Source organism: Pelophylax lessonae (assembly GCF_965119305.1).
Source record: "Pelophylax lessonae genome assembly, chromosome: 6".
NCBI classification, from domain to species: domain Eukaryota; kingdom Metazoa; phylum Chordata; class Amphibia; order Anura; family Ranidae; genus Pelophylax; species Pelophylax lessonae.
The window spans coordinates 87045921-87061467 of NC_138773.1; the positions used below are offsets into that span (position 1 = coordinate 87045921).

The 15547-nt window shown below is 42.6% G+C and overlaps 1 protein-coding gene across 4 annotated transcripts in view; it reads right to left on the reverse strand.

Moving 5' to 3' along the window:
- The window catches only part of ELFN1 (extracellular leucine rich repeat and fibronectin type III domain containing 1), an 895638-nt gene that overhangs the window by 401268 nt on the left and 478823 nt on the right, over positions 1-15547 (reverse strand). The window lies entirely within an intron of this gene.

Below are 15547 nucleotides of genomic sequence, written 5' to 3' on the forward strand. Positions count from 1 at the left end.
TGTGGTTCCAACAGGTACCAAACTGGTACCATATCCCACAATGCTTTGCATGCAGTCACTACTAGCCACTGATTGGTCAGAGAATCCCACCCACCCCGTTGTTATCCCACCCACTTAACTTTAGTACTACTTTAGTGGAAAAGCAAACCTATACCGTACCGTACCGAACCGTTCCGACACTATACCATGCGGTACCAGCAATGGAAAAGCAAACCGGGCCAAGCAGGGCCGGTACTTGCAGTGGAAAAGTGCCAATAGAGGCAGGACTGCCCTGGAGGTGGATGTGATCTGGCCAGGATTGTCCGAAAGGTGGGTCTGTTGAGTTTGGGCCATCAGCAGGTATGACAGTCTCCAAGGGACGCATATACACACATCAATTTAAAACTGAAGACAGTATACCCAACTGCATGATTTTTTATTCTGAAATGAATTCAAAAGCTCTGGTGTAAAATCATGAGAACATTGGAAAAAATACTTTAAAACCTAGACCCCAGCACTGCAAGGCCATAGTGCTAATTATTGAGGTGCTAAATTAGACACATGTGTCAGGGAATCCCTGTGAGATGCCTGGCGCATAGATATGCGCATGTGCAGGGTATTTCCAGAAGATTGGCTAACAGGTGCACGCATGAATTTTTGAACGCGAACGCGCATGCGCAAAAGCACAATTACTCTTGGCGCCAAATGGGCTATTTAAAGGGATCCCATTCCCATTTCTTTTGCTGACTGATCTTCAGCTGTGCCCCCTGTCCCGATTGTTCCTGCATGTTCTCTCCGTTGCTGACCTGGCGTGTTCTTGACCTGACTTTGGATTCCGCTTCTGCCTTTCTGTTTACCTTTGACCCGGCTCCGTTCCTGACCTTGGCTCTGCAAATGACTTGGTACCTCGCTGCCCACCTGTTGACGACCCCGGCTATTACTGAGACTCTGTTCCTGCCTCTGATCCTGGCCCTTGGTTCTACTCGAGTGTTTGTCTGGCTGTCTGCTGCACCAGCTCTATATACAGCTGTATGTTCCAGCCTCTGGAATCCTGTCAAGCTGCCTATCCAGAACTATTAGCATAAGCTGAGTGCCCCTTTAGTCTGGACTAGTCTTCCGAACATAACTGCTGTTCCTGCTTCTCTGGTTCCACGGTCTCCTTGGAGTCGCATTCTCTGCCGCAGGTTCAACACCCACGGACACTCGTGTCCCTCCTGTCCCTTGGCCCTCTCTGTCTCATCCACAGTGGGGCCAGGGCGGGAGATATAAGACAGACCCACCTCATCAATACAGTCTCCTATCAGGTACGTTACAACATGAAATAGAGAATGTGCTTGATGGCAATCGAAAACAAGAACTTTTAAAACCATTGAACCCCTTCCCACCTGCCCCAGCATCCCCCTCTGAAACAGTTTGGAACACCAAGGAGTATGGAGATGATCAGGGATCTTGTGAACATTTGCACAGTGGTCACATGATCAGAAGCCTAACATTGACCGAGAGCTGTCTTCAACAGCTTGATCTTTGTGCTAGGAGTGCACAGTGAGCGCGCACTCTCAGTACATAAACATCGGACACCCAGTGACGCATATGTGTGGCATGTGGGCATCAAAATCCACCCTTTTGTCGCAGCACATATGTGTTGGGTGGTTGTAAAGGGGTTAAACTCTAGTTTAAAAAAAAATATATCTATTTAAGTAGTCAGTGGCGAATAATAAATTATTCAGTTGAATATCTACACTGTCTTTACCCCCCTGAGATGAGGGATAAATACAAGTACCATATAAAGGTTACATTGTATGCATCTCCCTACCAGAGAGAGGTCAGGGAGAAGCAAGTGAAGGGACTAAAAGACACTCTAGTAAAGTGGGGAATCTGTAGCCATAGTTCTAACCTGTAGCGGTTGTGTGTCTGAACCCACACCGACAGCCTCCGTTCGATTGGAGGAGAGAGAGTGTAAGAGAGTGTTAGGCTCCTTTCACACGGTCCGCTGTCCAGTGCCGATTGTTCTCTGCTCAGCGGGGATCGATCCACCGATCCCCGCTGAGCAGGCGGATGACAGCTCCATCTCCGCACTGTGCGCGGAGAGGGAGGTGTCAGAGCCCTGCTACTCTCTATGGGGGGATCGGATGAGAATGGACCGCCTGTCTGTTCTCATCCGATCCCATCCGAACCCCTGGACGGATGGAAAATAAGGTTTTTATCCGTCCGGATTTAACGGACAGGATTGGATGCGGATGGCAGCATGTGTCAGCATGTGTCTCCGCTGATATCCGCTGCCCCATAGGGATGCATGGGGGATCTGATCAGATCCACCTAAAAAACTGACAGATGGATCTGATCGGATCGTTCATGTGAAAGGGGCCTAATGCTTGAATTTATCCCTCATCTCTATTAACGTGTTGCTTTGTCCAATATATTTAGGGTCCTTTGCGCCTGGTGGACGTTTTGCTCAGCAGGGATTGATCTGCCGATCCCCGCTGAGCAGGTGGATGACAGCTCTGTCTCCGCTCTCTGTGCTTAGACGGATCTGTTAGATCTCCACTCTCCTCTATGGGGGATCTGATGAAAACGGACCTGTCCGTTTTCATCCGATCCTATCTGATTCGATCCCCCAGACAGATGGAAAATAGGTTTTCCATCCGTCTGGATTTCACAGACAGGATCGGATAGTAGCGGGTGTCAGTGGCGATGTCACCACTGACATTTGCTGCCCCATAGAGGTGCATCGAGTGTCCAATCAGGTCCGCCTGAAAAAACTGACAGGATCAGAAAGCCTGTGTGGAAGGGCCTTAGAGGTCTTTACTATGTGGATTGCAGCCAAATTTGAAAAGTACTTTTGGACTTTGTATCGCTTTATAAATACCCTAACCATCTCCATATAAGCATACATTTATAACTAAGGTATTTCCTTTTTCATTTTCACTGAATGAGGTGCAAAGACAGCGTAGATTTTCAACTGAATCATTTATTATAAATTTACTTTATAGATACCCTTATCTTCAGGGGAAAAACTTGCCTCTAAAGGCGAAGACAAACTGTCCTCCACTTTATGGTATGTAAGTATTATACAATTATCAGTGCTACATACTTTATGATACTCTAACATTGGTTATTACTAAATGTACGGTATTTGCATTCCCCTGACAGTCGCTTTGTGTGTCCCCACATTCTGACATATGAGCCATAACAGCCCCTGTCGAGATGTCTCTTTTGGGTCGAGGGGGTGAGCGCTGATTCTTCAGTCTCCATAGTGCCAGTGAGTGTCTGATGTGTGGAAGACGACACATCCATGCTTCTGTTATATTACCATGTACTTCAATAAACGTATGTTTCTTATTTGCAATAGATGGTTAAAGCGCCTGAAGAAGCGACTAATGTCACAAAACATGTTGAACGGGACCCACCAGGACAAGTGATATCCCAATATTTTGAGGAGATGTAATGTTTATGTAGTGGGTGTTACATTTAATCCATTATACTATATCTTACCCTCTTGGGGATTTTCACTTATTCCAGAGCTTTTTTTAACTCTGTCTATATATTTTTTTCTATTGTATTATTGTGTGAAAAAATATTTTAATGTTGAATAATAAACCTTATCAATTTTAGTTATGTGCCCTTAAAGTCCAGAGAGGTGAGAGGGGGAGCTGGGAGCACTGTGGAGGGGAACACAGGTGGGACTCAGCAGAAAGAAAGGAGAGGAGGGGCAGATGGACGGCATTTACTAGAACCAATCGCCATCAACAGAATTGTCCTTCTGCAGTTACTGGATCTGGCTTTCAGCGCTTGCAGGAGGAAAATACAGCCAATTGGTTCTAGTAAATGCCACCCCCCCCCACTGCCCCTCCTGTCCAGGTCTGGCTTCAAGGCAGCAAGGTAGCAGACTGAATCCCTCGGGTTCAGGGGTTCAGATCCTGGCTCTCCTGTGAAAAGGGGAGGGGGGATAGGAGAGGTTTAGGAGCTCACAGAAAAACAAAATAGGAAACAATTTTAATGAAAAACAGATTACAGGGTGATCGAGTAGTGGATGTGTGTGGATTATTTGTGGAGAATAAAGTTACTGATTAGTGTCATTTTAATTATAAGGCTCATGAGTTATATCTAGGAATATGGGCATCCGCAGGTAGGGGCATAAGCATTATGGTTGCCCTCAAAGGGCCGGTTTTATCTGTAAGATTAGATGTCCAAAGCACCCAACCACCCCCTTACATCCTTACATGAGATGTCAAGAGCCCCTCCACCATCAGAAGCCAAGAGTCAAAGAGCCAAGAGCCAAGAGTCACCCACCATTCCTTACATCAGAAGGGGGTGGGCAAAGACGAGCCTTTCTGCAGTTGCACAGAGAAGCGCTGGATCTGGAAAAGGAGTTCTGTCCTCTGTGCTGCCGACTACTGAGACAAGGTGGGGGGCAGAGACAAGGGGCTGCAGCTGCAGGAGAGATGCGAGGGCCACATGAAATGGCCTGGGGGACGGCATTCGGCCTGTGGGCCTTGTGTTTGACACCTGTGTGCCTAAATTGACAATGCTGCTGTTCGAAGGTGCTCCAGTGCTCCTTCATCCAGAATGGAGGCCGTCAAATACAGGAGGTGTGTTACTAGCCAGATCCTCACATCTAATGATTGGTAAGCTGTAATAAATGATACTTTTGGTTTGGGGTTTATTATCACTTTCACAAGTCTCTTTGTTTTAGTTTATTGACTATCACTCACAGAAAAGTCCAGGCAAACTCTGGTAACACAGGTGAACATGTAGGCAGATGCAGTCTATTTTCTCCACTGTAGGTGGTGTTTTTTTGCAGTGGCGCTGCAGTTGGAGAGAAAGTCAGGAGGAACACTGTTTCCTGGGTCACTGGGGAACATCCCATTGGATGCTGCCCCAACATGTGACTCTGACAGCCATCTTGGATCAACCAAAGTCTTTTTAAGGCCCTGGCTCCCAGTTTTGGTGAGCATTTGCAAGTTGGTAGAGTAGGGACAGGTACCCTGCCTGGTAGGGACAGTACTAGCGGCAGGGAAAGGATCCTGATGAGGAGCGAAAGCATATGACTCACAACTTCTCAAAATATCTTCCTGTTGTAGAAAAGACAGCCAGGAGGCATTCTTCTCCTCTGTTCAGGCGCTGTTAGTTCAGCTGCAGTCTGCTCCCCTCACACTGTTGGAACTGTGAGTGTTCCTGGTTGGGCTGCCTTCCCACCAGGTTATTTGTGAATGGTTTCTGCATTATTTCAATACAAGTTATTTTATTTCACTGGGACCGAGTGTGATATTCCACCCCACCAACAAACAGCAGGAGGGATACAATGCTACCCCACTAGAATATCAGTACTCTGATAGCAATCAAGGAAGTGCTCCGCATAGTGACTGGTCTTCTGGAGAAGCTGCATGCTATTCGTACCACCTGCTTGCATGGTGAGTGGGGGACCCCTCACCTGGCAGCATATCACTTGCCCAGCTACCTCTCCCTCTTCAGGTGCGACCTCCCTGAGCTGCTGTGGGAAGAAAGTCAAGACTTTAATACTCCATGGGCATGTCCTGCAACCTAGGTGGTTTTTGGAAGTGGAGCTAAATGGGCCTGTATCTGAGCATGGTGTTACTAGTCAACTTCCTTAGACATGAGACCTGAACACATGGGCTGAGGTTTATACCCTTGGTTCTTCTTTTACTCCACTGAAATATATTACAATACAATATATTACAACAGGTACTTTCATCACAATGTCAGCCTTGAAAAGTTGCAAGACAAAAAACATTGCCCTGTCATAAATCTACAGGAGGCGTTAAATTTCTGTGTGAAGAGTGATGCATCTTTGGTTGCCTGATGCTGTGTTATCAGTGACTCATGTCATTCACTGTCGGAAACTGACAAGATTAGAAATGTACTTAGAGTGGAGAGAACATCATCAGCAGAACCACACTTCCATAAAGTACAATATACAGTAAAGTCCAGTGGTTCATATGTGACTTATAAATTGATGTTTTAGATGAATCACGATATGGAACGCAGCAGCTGGCTCTCCTAACACTCTTGCTTTCCCATTGGAACTAAACAGTTTGCCGTACACAGTCAGCCTTATATAACTAAAGAAAACCTTTACTGCAAGAATAAGTGAAGCGTCCATTGCAAACCTCTCATTCTGCAAATGCAAGTTGTCTGGCTACTGTGCTAACCTCTTGGCTTCAATAATTTGAGTCACTGACCCAGAACAAATAGGAAGATAAGGAACTTTTGACATTTCATTAACTTTACTGATTAGCATATATGTTCTGTGTCGGTGACGCAGAAAACACTGATGCCAAGGGGTTAGCATACTAGCCAGTCAATGAATTTTTGAAAGAAGGTCTTCAATGGTAGCTCCATTTGACATTTATCAGAGAAGAAAGGCAACCTGAAATTCCTTGCTGGTCTTTTTTGTATTTTATATAGCTTCACCATATTGAATTTTCCAGCCATGGTTTGTCCTTTTTGTTGCTACCACCCCTTTATTTTGCCCTCCTCTTTCCTTTTTCCTTTTTCTCTCTCTTGTCCATGCTCTCTCATTCTCTCCATCATTTTCTCTTTTGTTCTTCTTTCCATTCTCTTTTCATTTTTACCGCCTCTCTCCATCATTTTCTTCCTTCCTTGTTTATTGTCACTTGCCATTTTAAAAGGGAAGGGATAAAATCCATATCACCAAGCTTAATACATAATGTGATATTAGGAATTCTGTATTACTGTCTGTATTTAATATTGCTCATTTCATTGGCTAACCCCTGACACTACGAGAGGACATTAACATAGTTATATGCAAACGCAATACTTCCCTCGCTGCACATGCAATGGGTTTGATTTCAGTGCCGTGCTCTGGAATAGTATATTAACGTTTATATTATACATTCAGTGATGCAAATATTTTCTTAAGCAAGAGAATAATTTACTGATATGTGCATTTTAAAGTAAAAATAATTGAATATTCGTGCTACCAGAAAACAGCAGCTAGCATTAACCACAATGTGATACAAGAGATATACAATAAAATGCAGCGCTAAAATTAACTTATGTATGTATATGCAACAATATAAATATAAGTCCACTTCAAGATGATATATGGAGTTGTCCAATCCACCAACAACACCTTGATAAGTGAAAGTCCGTAAATTCGGTGACTAGAACAGTGAAAACCTCCACCACACACACAGAATAGCCGATTGGCCTCTTACCGGATAAATATGACCACCGCTCTCACAATGGTCATCAAACGCCTTATGTTTCAAACCTGGACAATCAACCCAGGAAAACGCCAATAGGTACTCCCAAGGGATCCAGGTATCGTATCCGGCAACAGTCAGGCAACACCACTCCCGAGTATTAGGATATAAAAACGGGGGAAGGCCATAGTGAAGTACGTTTCAACATGTGTAAGTTTATTTAGAATAGAATACACTCACCGAGTATATAAGCATAAAAGACCTTTGCTAAAACTTCAAATATAGGAACCGCTCTGCAGTGGTAAGTTCGTTCCAGCTTGTGACGTCGACGCTCGCTGATACTCCGCCTACATGTTTCGCAGGCAACTGCGTCATACGAGAGGACATTAACATAGTTATATGCAAAACGCAATACTTCCCGCGCTGCACATGCAATGGGTTTGATTTCAGTGCCGTGCTCTGGAATAGTATATTAACGTTTATATTATACATTCAATGATGCAAATATTTTCTTAAGCAAGAGAATAATTTACTGATATGTGCATTTTAAAGGCATCTGCGTTTTGGTTTGTCCTCGGTATTTTACATTACTAGAGTGCTAGTGTCTAAATCCTCTTATATGTTTTAAACATCAATGCTTCTATTTCGGCAGCCAGTGCCTGCATGGGTGTTTCATTGAATTTAAGATAGAAAGTTAATTTTCCAGTTACTTGCTCTGGACACAAATTTATCTGGTGTGTCAGATTTCTAATTCTATGGAAAGCTGAGTTTGTTTTCTAATATGCTTTTTCTAACCCACATCACAGGGCATGCTGGTTGTGGGTTACCAATCTCTAGAGCATCTGATTTATTTGAACGTGAGGAGACATTGCTTTATGGAAGAAATAATTCTTTGTCTCAGTATAAAAATGAAATATACTTTATGAAGTATATGTGAGTTACACTGCACATCTCAATTACATTGGCAAAATCAATTCTTTGTTTATTCAAAAACCCAGTGCCTAATGTTCTGTGAAGATGTTCCTATGTCAAAGAATGCTGGGGGGTGCCACTTACACTTTATAGCCAAAGGTCTAAGGACACCTGACCATCACTCTTGCATGGGATTGTTAAATGTTCCATTGCAAAACCATTGGGAATAAAATGGAGTTGACACCCCTCACTCTTTATGGCTGAAACAGCCTGCACTCTTCTTGGAAGGCTTTCCACAAAAATTAGAACTGTCTGTTGGAATTTGTGATGATTCAGTCAAAACAGCATTTGTGGAGTCAGGTACTGATGTTGGAAGACATAACCTGGCTCACAGTGTTCCAATTTATGCCAAAGGTTTTCAATAGGGTTGACGTAAGAGCTCTTTGAAGGACATTTAGGCTTCCTCACTCTGGACTCGTCAAACCATGTCTTTAATGAGCTGGCTGCACATGGGTACAGTCTTAATGAATCAGAAAATAGGCTATCCCAAATTATTTCCACAAGGGTGGAAATGCTCAATCGTTTAAAATGTCTAATTATGATGTAGTATTTACCAAAAACATCACTTTAACCGCTTGCCGACCGCCGCACGACTATTTACTGCGGCGGTCAGCCCCTCACAGGCAAAGCGACATAGTACTACGTCGCTAGCCTGTGAGGCTCTAGGGAGCGAGCGCGCGCCGCCGGAGGCGCGCTCCCACGCGGTCACGGACCCCCCGCGCATGTGCACGGCGGACCCAATATCCGCCGGGCACTAGCAATTGTCCGTTACACCCCGGAAGAAAGGCAAGCGGCTAATGTAAACAAAGCCGCCTGTCATTCTTCCCTGTGTAAGAATGGAGATCACACGGTTCTACTATGTAGGATCGTTGATCTCTGTTCTTACACTAGTAGCCACAGCCAATCACAGTTAGAAACATGCCCCTAGGGACAAACTTAACCCCTCCCTCTCCAAAAAAGTTAACTCCTTCACTGCCAGTGTCATTTTTACAGTAACAGTGCATATGTATAGCACTGATTACTGCAGTAATGTCACTGGTAACCCCAAAAGTATCAAAAATGTCAGTCAAGGGTCCGATCTGTCCGCCGCAATGTCGCAGTCCCGCAAAAAAAAAAAACGCAGATCGCCGCCATTACTCGTTAAAAAAAAAAAAAAAAAAATGACAAAAATCTTTCCCTTAGTTAGTAAACGCAATAACTTTTGCGCAAACCAATCAAAATACGCTTTTTGCGATTTTTTTTAACAAACATATGTAGCAGAAAACAAATTGGCCAAAAATGTTAAAAAATTTTGATTTTTACATTTTTTTGGGGGAATTTCATATAAAAAAATGTGAAAAATATTGTTATTTTTGCAAAATTGACGCTCTTTTTTTGTTTATAGCGCATGATCAAAAATCGCACAGGTGATCAAATACCACCAAAAGAAAGCTTTGTTTGTGGGAAAAAAAGGACGTCAAATTTGTTTAGGTACAGCGTCGCCCGACTGCGCAATTGTCCGTTAAAGTCACGCAGTGCCGAATCGCAAAATAGGCCCTGGTCAGGAAGGGCGTAAAATCTTCCGGGGCTTAAGTGGTTAAACACCCCAATACAATTATTTGGAGGGGTCTTCACATCTTTTTGGTCATAAAGTGTACCTTGTTGTAGCTCTGCTCCTTACAACAGATGCACAACATATTAGCAATAGTAATAGTTCTCAAACTCTAGGAACCAAGCTTTGCCAATTTTTTAGGGGGGAATAACTTAATGAAAAAACCCCAATAATGTAACATTTCAATATACAGATGATGTCATTCTCTAAAACTGAATGGGTCAACTAAATGAAAGACTTTAGGTTGCTTTCCTTGCAATATGGAAAACCGGAGTGATTATACCGTTGGTTTAAAGAATACACCTCAACATATAATTTCCTGGCTCTGTTTCTACCATTAGGGGATGCAGATGCTGCAACTTTTCTCATTACACTAGAAGATATTACACTAGAGATTCACTAGATTTTTATAAAGAAGGTAAAACCTCCCATTCAGAAATCCATTTGTCAAAGAACACAGTGAAACATGCTACATACATAACTATATCCATTTTTTATATCTCCTGGGAGCTTTAAGCAGGATGTATATAAATACATACAATATATGGGAGTACAATAACCAATGACATCCCACTTGTCCTTTTTTATAGGTAAGCAATGAACTGCTATGGTCTAAGTAGACAATTTTCTTTCAGATATTTCTATGCAGGAGGCCCTTCTCAGCTGTCATTGAGAAATTATTTTTTCAATACTGTTTCATGACTTCCATCATGAATATGTAACACGTACCTGACACACAGAACGAAGAACGTGCATAGCCCTGAGTAAATACATTATGTTTACATAGACTTCCATTCTCATGACTGTATTTATAAGGGTATGCACTATAGCAGGGAGAGTGCTTACAAAGTGAGCTATGGGGAATTTTATAAGGAAGAGACCAAAGATAGATAAGACATTTTTCTGTGTTTAGCTTACAGTGTTAAATCTCAGGAAGCACCCAAACATTGCCGCACACCCGTTAGAATCAACAATTATTCCAGTTGTTTAATATATAATATATACAGTACAAGTCAAAATCATGATGCAACAGCTGACATCAAATGTTTGCAGCCTACTCTTATAGGTTCATACCTCCCAACTTTTTGAGATGGGAACAAGGGACACTTATTAGCAAAAGTATGTAGCCATAGCAAATGCCCCTTGCAACGCCCCCTTAACCTCCTTGGTGGTATTCCAGAGTGTGACTCGGGATGGAATTTCAGTGCCATTAGCGGTAATCCCGAGCCACACTCGGGGTACCGCCAGGGAGCATCACTGGATCCTGGAAGAGAGGTTACTTACCTTGTCTCTGAATCCCACGATGTATTCCGGCAGCATACGGCGGCCGGATCTTCCACCTGATGCTTTGTGGCCCGGCTTCCATTCCCTGTGACTGCGGCGTCGCAGGGGGGTGGAACCAGCGGCAAATTCAAAAAGGAAAACACACAAACACACTGATATATTGTAATCCTATTGGATTGCATTACTAAATAAAATAAATTGACATTAGTTTGCCCCCCCTTTACTGTACTTTATATATATATATATATATATATATATATATATATACATATATATATATATATATATATATATATATACACATATATATATATATATATATATATACATATATAAAATATATGTATACGTATATATATATATATATATATATATATGTATATATACTTTAACTTATTTATAGTTATTTATTATATTATAATTTATGATTTTGTGTTTCAAACTTTATCATACCCGAGATGTTATAAAGAAGAACACACAGTAAAAAAAAATTATATGTAAATAGTTGGTTTGGGCTGCTCGTCCTTAAGAATTACATGCAAAATAATTGTACTGCTTTCAACACCTAAAATCGGAAACAATCATACCGTCAGGGAGGTTAAAGCGGAGTTCCACCCGAAATTTATACTTACCTCCATCTTCTCGCTCCCGGTCACCTGAAAAACAAATGGATAATCGCAATTTTTTTTTTTTTTTTTACTTACCTTTTAGAGAAAATATACTCACCTTACTTCCTTCTCCCTCCCCTCGGCAGCCACGGCGATTCGTCACTTCCTGGCTTTTGCAATGATTCCTGGGAGCTGAACGTCATCGCTCCCATGAATCATTGCGCCTGCACCGGCCCCGACGTCAGTTCCGGGGCGCGCGCGTCATTCCCTTCTAAACAGCTTCTGGGCATGCCCAGAAGCTGTGGAGGGATGACGCGCGTGACCCGGAAGTGACGTCGGGGCCGGTGCAGTGCATCGTGGGACCGAAGAAGAAGGAAGAGGACCGAAGAGGACGCGGAAGAGGATCGTGCTGGCTTCAAGCTGCCCACACCTGAGATGCTGATTTCATTTTCCAGCAGGACTTGGCACCTGCCCACACTGCCAATACACCTAAGCAGTGCCACATGCTGATTGCCTCCATGCCATGCCGCATTGATAATACCCCATCTTTGGTTTCAGTGGAAGAAACAGTTCCCTATCATGTGTGTCAGTTGAATGAACAGTATGACAAGGACCAGTTAAAGGCAAAGCAAAGAGCCACATCTGGTGCACAGGGCATGGTGTGGGGATCACTGATTTAGATTATATCCAATCTGTTCAAATTTGCAGGCACATAAAATGCCACATGAACAAGTGTACTTACTAAAATATTTGCCCTCTATTCATGTTCTGACCACAAAGAAACATTTTGGATTTTCCCTCACTAATAGTCTTGGTGGCAATGGATCACTAAGACAAACTAAGAGAGCAAATCTCCCAAATGAGGATCAAGGCAGCAATGGAGACCTGACAAGGGTTCTAATCTAAATCTAAAGAAATACGTTTTGGCTTTAGCTATACATAAAAGAGAAGCGTGGGAAAAGTGACCAAAGACCCCTGATTGCTAGGTTTGGGACCACTCAATGCTCTGCCCCTCCAGAAATCACTGGAGCTCTGGGCTGTGGAGTAGTTTGGAGCAGCTGGCTCAGGCTCTCAGCAGTATGCTGAGAGGCTAAGCCAGCTACTGGTCAAGGCCCGGGAACATTATTGTAGGGGATTCCTGCAGAGTCCTGGACAGGACCTGTGACGTCAGCCATCAGCCCACTGTCAGCTAAATCTGGCTCCAGAACTAAGTGCACTCCTGTGACCCACCGGAGAAGTATGGCCAAAAGAGCTCTGGCCTTTCTTCTCCTTTAAGTATGTTCTGACAGCCCATTACTGCCAGGTCACATAATTGGAATAGCATTGTTTTCTTTATAGAGAGTCAGTTACTCTCAAGCATTTCTATCAGGAAGACACATTTGGTAATTTACGGCAGCTGTGCATACACCATTCTAAGGGTACCACTTTTACTCACACGGAGAACACTTTTCTTTATATAAATTACCTACTCTCTGCTAATGTCATTTAAGCTTAGATGCGTTCCACAATATGAAAGTGATTCGTTTAGTTGCCTGTGCTGAATTGCAGTCTCATTTGATATCACATATAAATATAGCATTTTAGTGTGCACAGCACATAATTAAATTTTAGGTTTACAACATGAATCTGGCTGCTTTATTGCTGTCACCAACTGTCTCTACATCCTGACTTACGGAGCTTGTGCCAAATTTAGATTTGCTTCCCAACAATGAGGGTTAATTACAAGCAAAATGTGAACATGCACCATAGAAATTCTCTTTACTAGCCAAACACGCACTAGATAAAAGGGACCGTTGACTTTAAAGAAGATTTCTGCTACCGTCCATTGATTTCCAAACTGGTAACATAAAGTAGCTCCAGAAGAGTTCCAAAAAGAGATCCTTCTGTCATAATTCATTGCTGTTATCAGTCTTTCATATTGGAAGGAATAAAAAGACTGAGTGCTTTGTGTAGCTCCTACTCCTCCTCCTTTAAGCTGACAAAGTGGATATTCAGGCAAAGCTTTTCCAGTTCTGAATTGACTAGGGGAGGTTTAGAGCCCAATTCCAGGTTGTCCCACCATGTTCTCCCCTTTGGGGAACCCTCACACCATTTTTTTTCAATGTTTCATTGTATATACCTACTTTTTTTTCTATGGGTCTTCAGTCTGGTCATTTGTTGACATGTGTCTTCAGTTGGGTTACGGAATGTCATGGTGGGGGGTCATGATGAATGTTAAAGAGACCAGTGTCATGCAATGACTTAACAATGTTCTCACTATTGATGACGTACCACCAGGGGGAAGGTCTTTGACATCCTGGGATGTTGCATCCCCTGTTTGAGAGATGTTAATTTACCTCTTGTCTTGTTGACACAAAAGAAAGTGAGGGGAAATGTCTCAAACGAGCAAACAGAAAGCAAAAAAAAAAAAAAAAATGAGATTAGTTCTAGCTCTTCTCCACTCTACCCAAAACTCTAAGACAGGACCTCAGAGCTATTGGAGGCCAAAAAAAAGTTTATTTGCCCCCTCTGCAGAATGATGATGAAACAATTCTGTCAAACTGAATACTGTGAATAAATTAGACTTGAACTTTTGATGAATGTTTGTGGAAATTGTTCAACTGCTTAGGAGAAATTAGCTTGACATAAAAACAAAAAAAAAAACCACCAGCGCTAACCCTATTTCTAAAGCTAACCTTAATCCTAACCCAAAATTTCGACCTAACTAACCCTTAGGGCTGGTTCACACCAGTTGCATAAAAAAATGTGCTGTGTTTTTCCATGTATTTCAATGTCCCTAGTTCACACCAGTGCAGTCAACAAAAATGCACCAAATGCAAATGCACCGCAACACAAATGTCCTGCACTGAGATGAAAAAAAGAGGGGAAAAACACATCAAAAACGCAAAGACAAAATACACCATAACACATACAAACGTGCATGCAGAAATGCATCCAAAATGCAGAAATTATGTTATGAACAGACCCTGAATAAATTAACTCTAAAAATAAACCTAGCTTTACCACCGGCCTCTGCAGTGATGATAATTTCAATGTTAATCTTAAATCCTAATTTATTAATGTTAACTCCATGTTAATTCCATGCCATTGCTGATATTGTGATGAATGGCATTGCTAAATAAATCCCTTCATCATCAGCTGGGCACTGCTGATGAATAGCTTTATCTACCAACAAAGGCATAGAACACTATGTTAGCAACAGCACTGACAAGTGATCACATGGCTTTGTTAATAAACAAACCACTAAGTTACATGGCTTTGTTTACCAACAGTACATTTTTCCTGGAAAATAGGATTATGGCCCCGTTCACATACAAGCGACGCTACTTCGCACCGCGACCTCCGAGGTCGCGGTGCGAGCAGCGCGCCGCGACCTCGGAGCGGCCGCCACGGACTTCATAACATTGAAGTCTATGGCGGTCGCCTCCTGGTCGCCCCAAAGAAGCTCCGGACCCTTTTTCTAAGTCGGAGCGACTTGTGTCGCTCCTATTAGAACGGGTCCGCAGCTTCCCTATGAAAGGTCGCCTTAGTGTGAACGGGGACTTAAAGCTAGAAAGAAATATTTTTTTTTAAAACAGTAAAACTTTTTTTTTTTTTTTTTTTTTTAATTAAAGGACCCTTTGAAATCCTTAAGGAGCAATTTAAACACATTAAAAAAAAAAAAAAAGAGCAAAGCAAAAACTCTTAGAGCCGGTTCACACTACTCCGACTTGGGACGCGACTTGTGTGCCCTCAAGTCGACCCAAGTCTCTTGTCATTACAAATTCAATGTAAATGAATGAGAGCCGTCTTATTATGCACTACTGAAGTCGCTGCGACTTCAGAAAAGGTTCCTGTACTACTTCAAGGCGACCTCTATCCGACTTGTGCACATAGACTTCAATGGGAGTCGCCTCTAAGTCGGATCCTTATCTATTTTCAAGCGA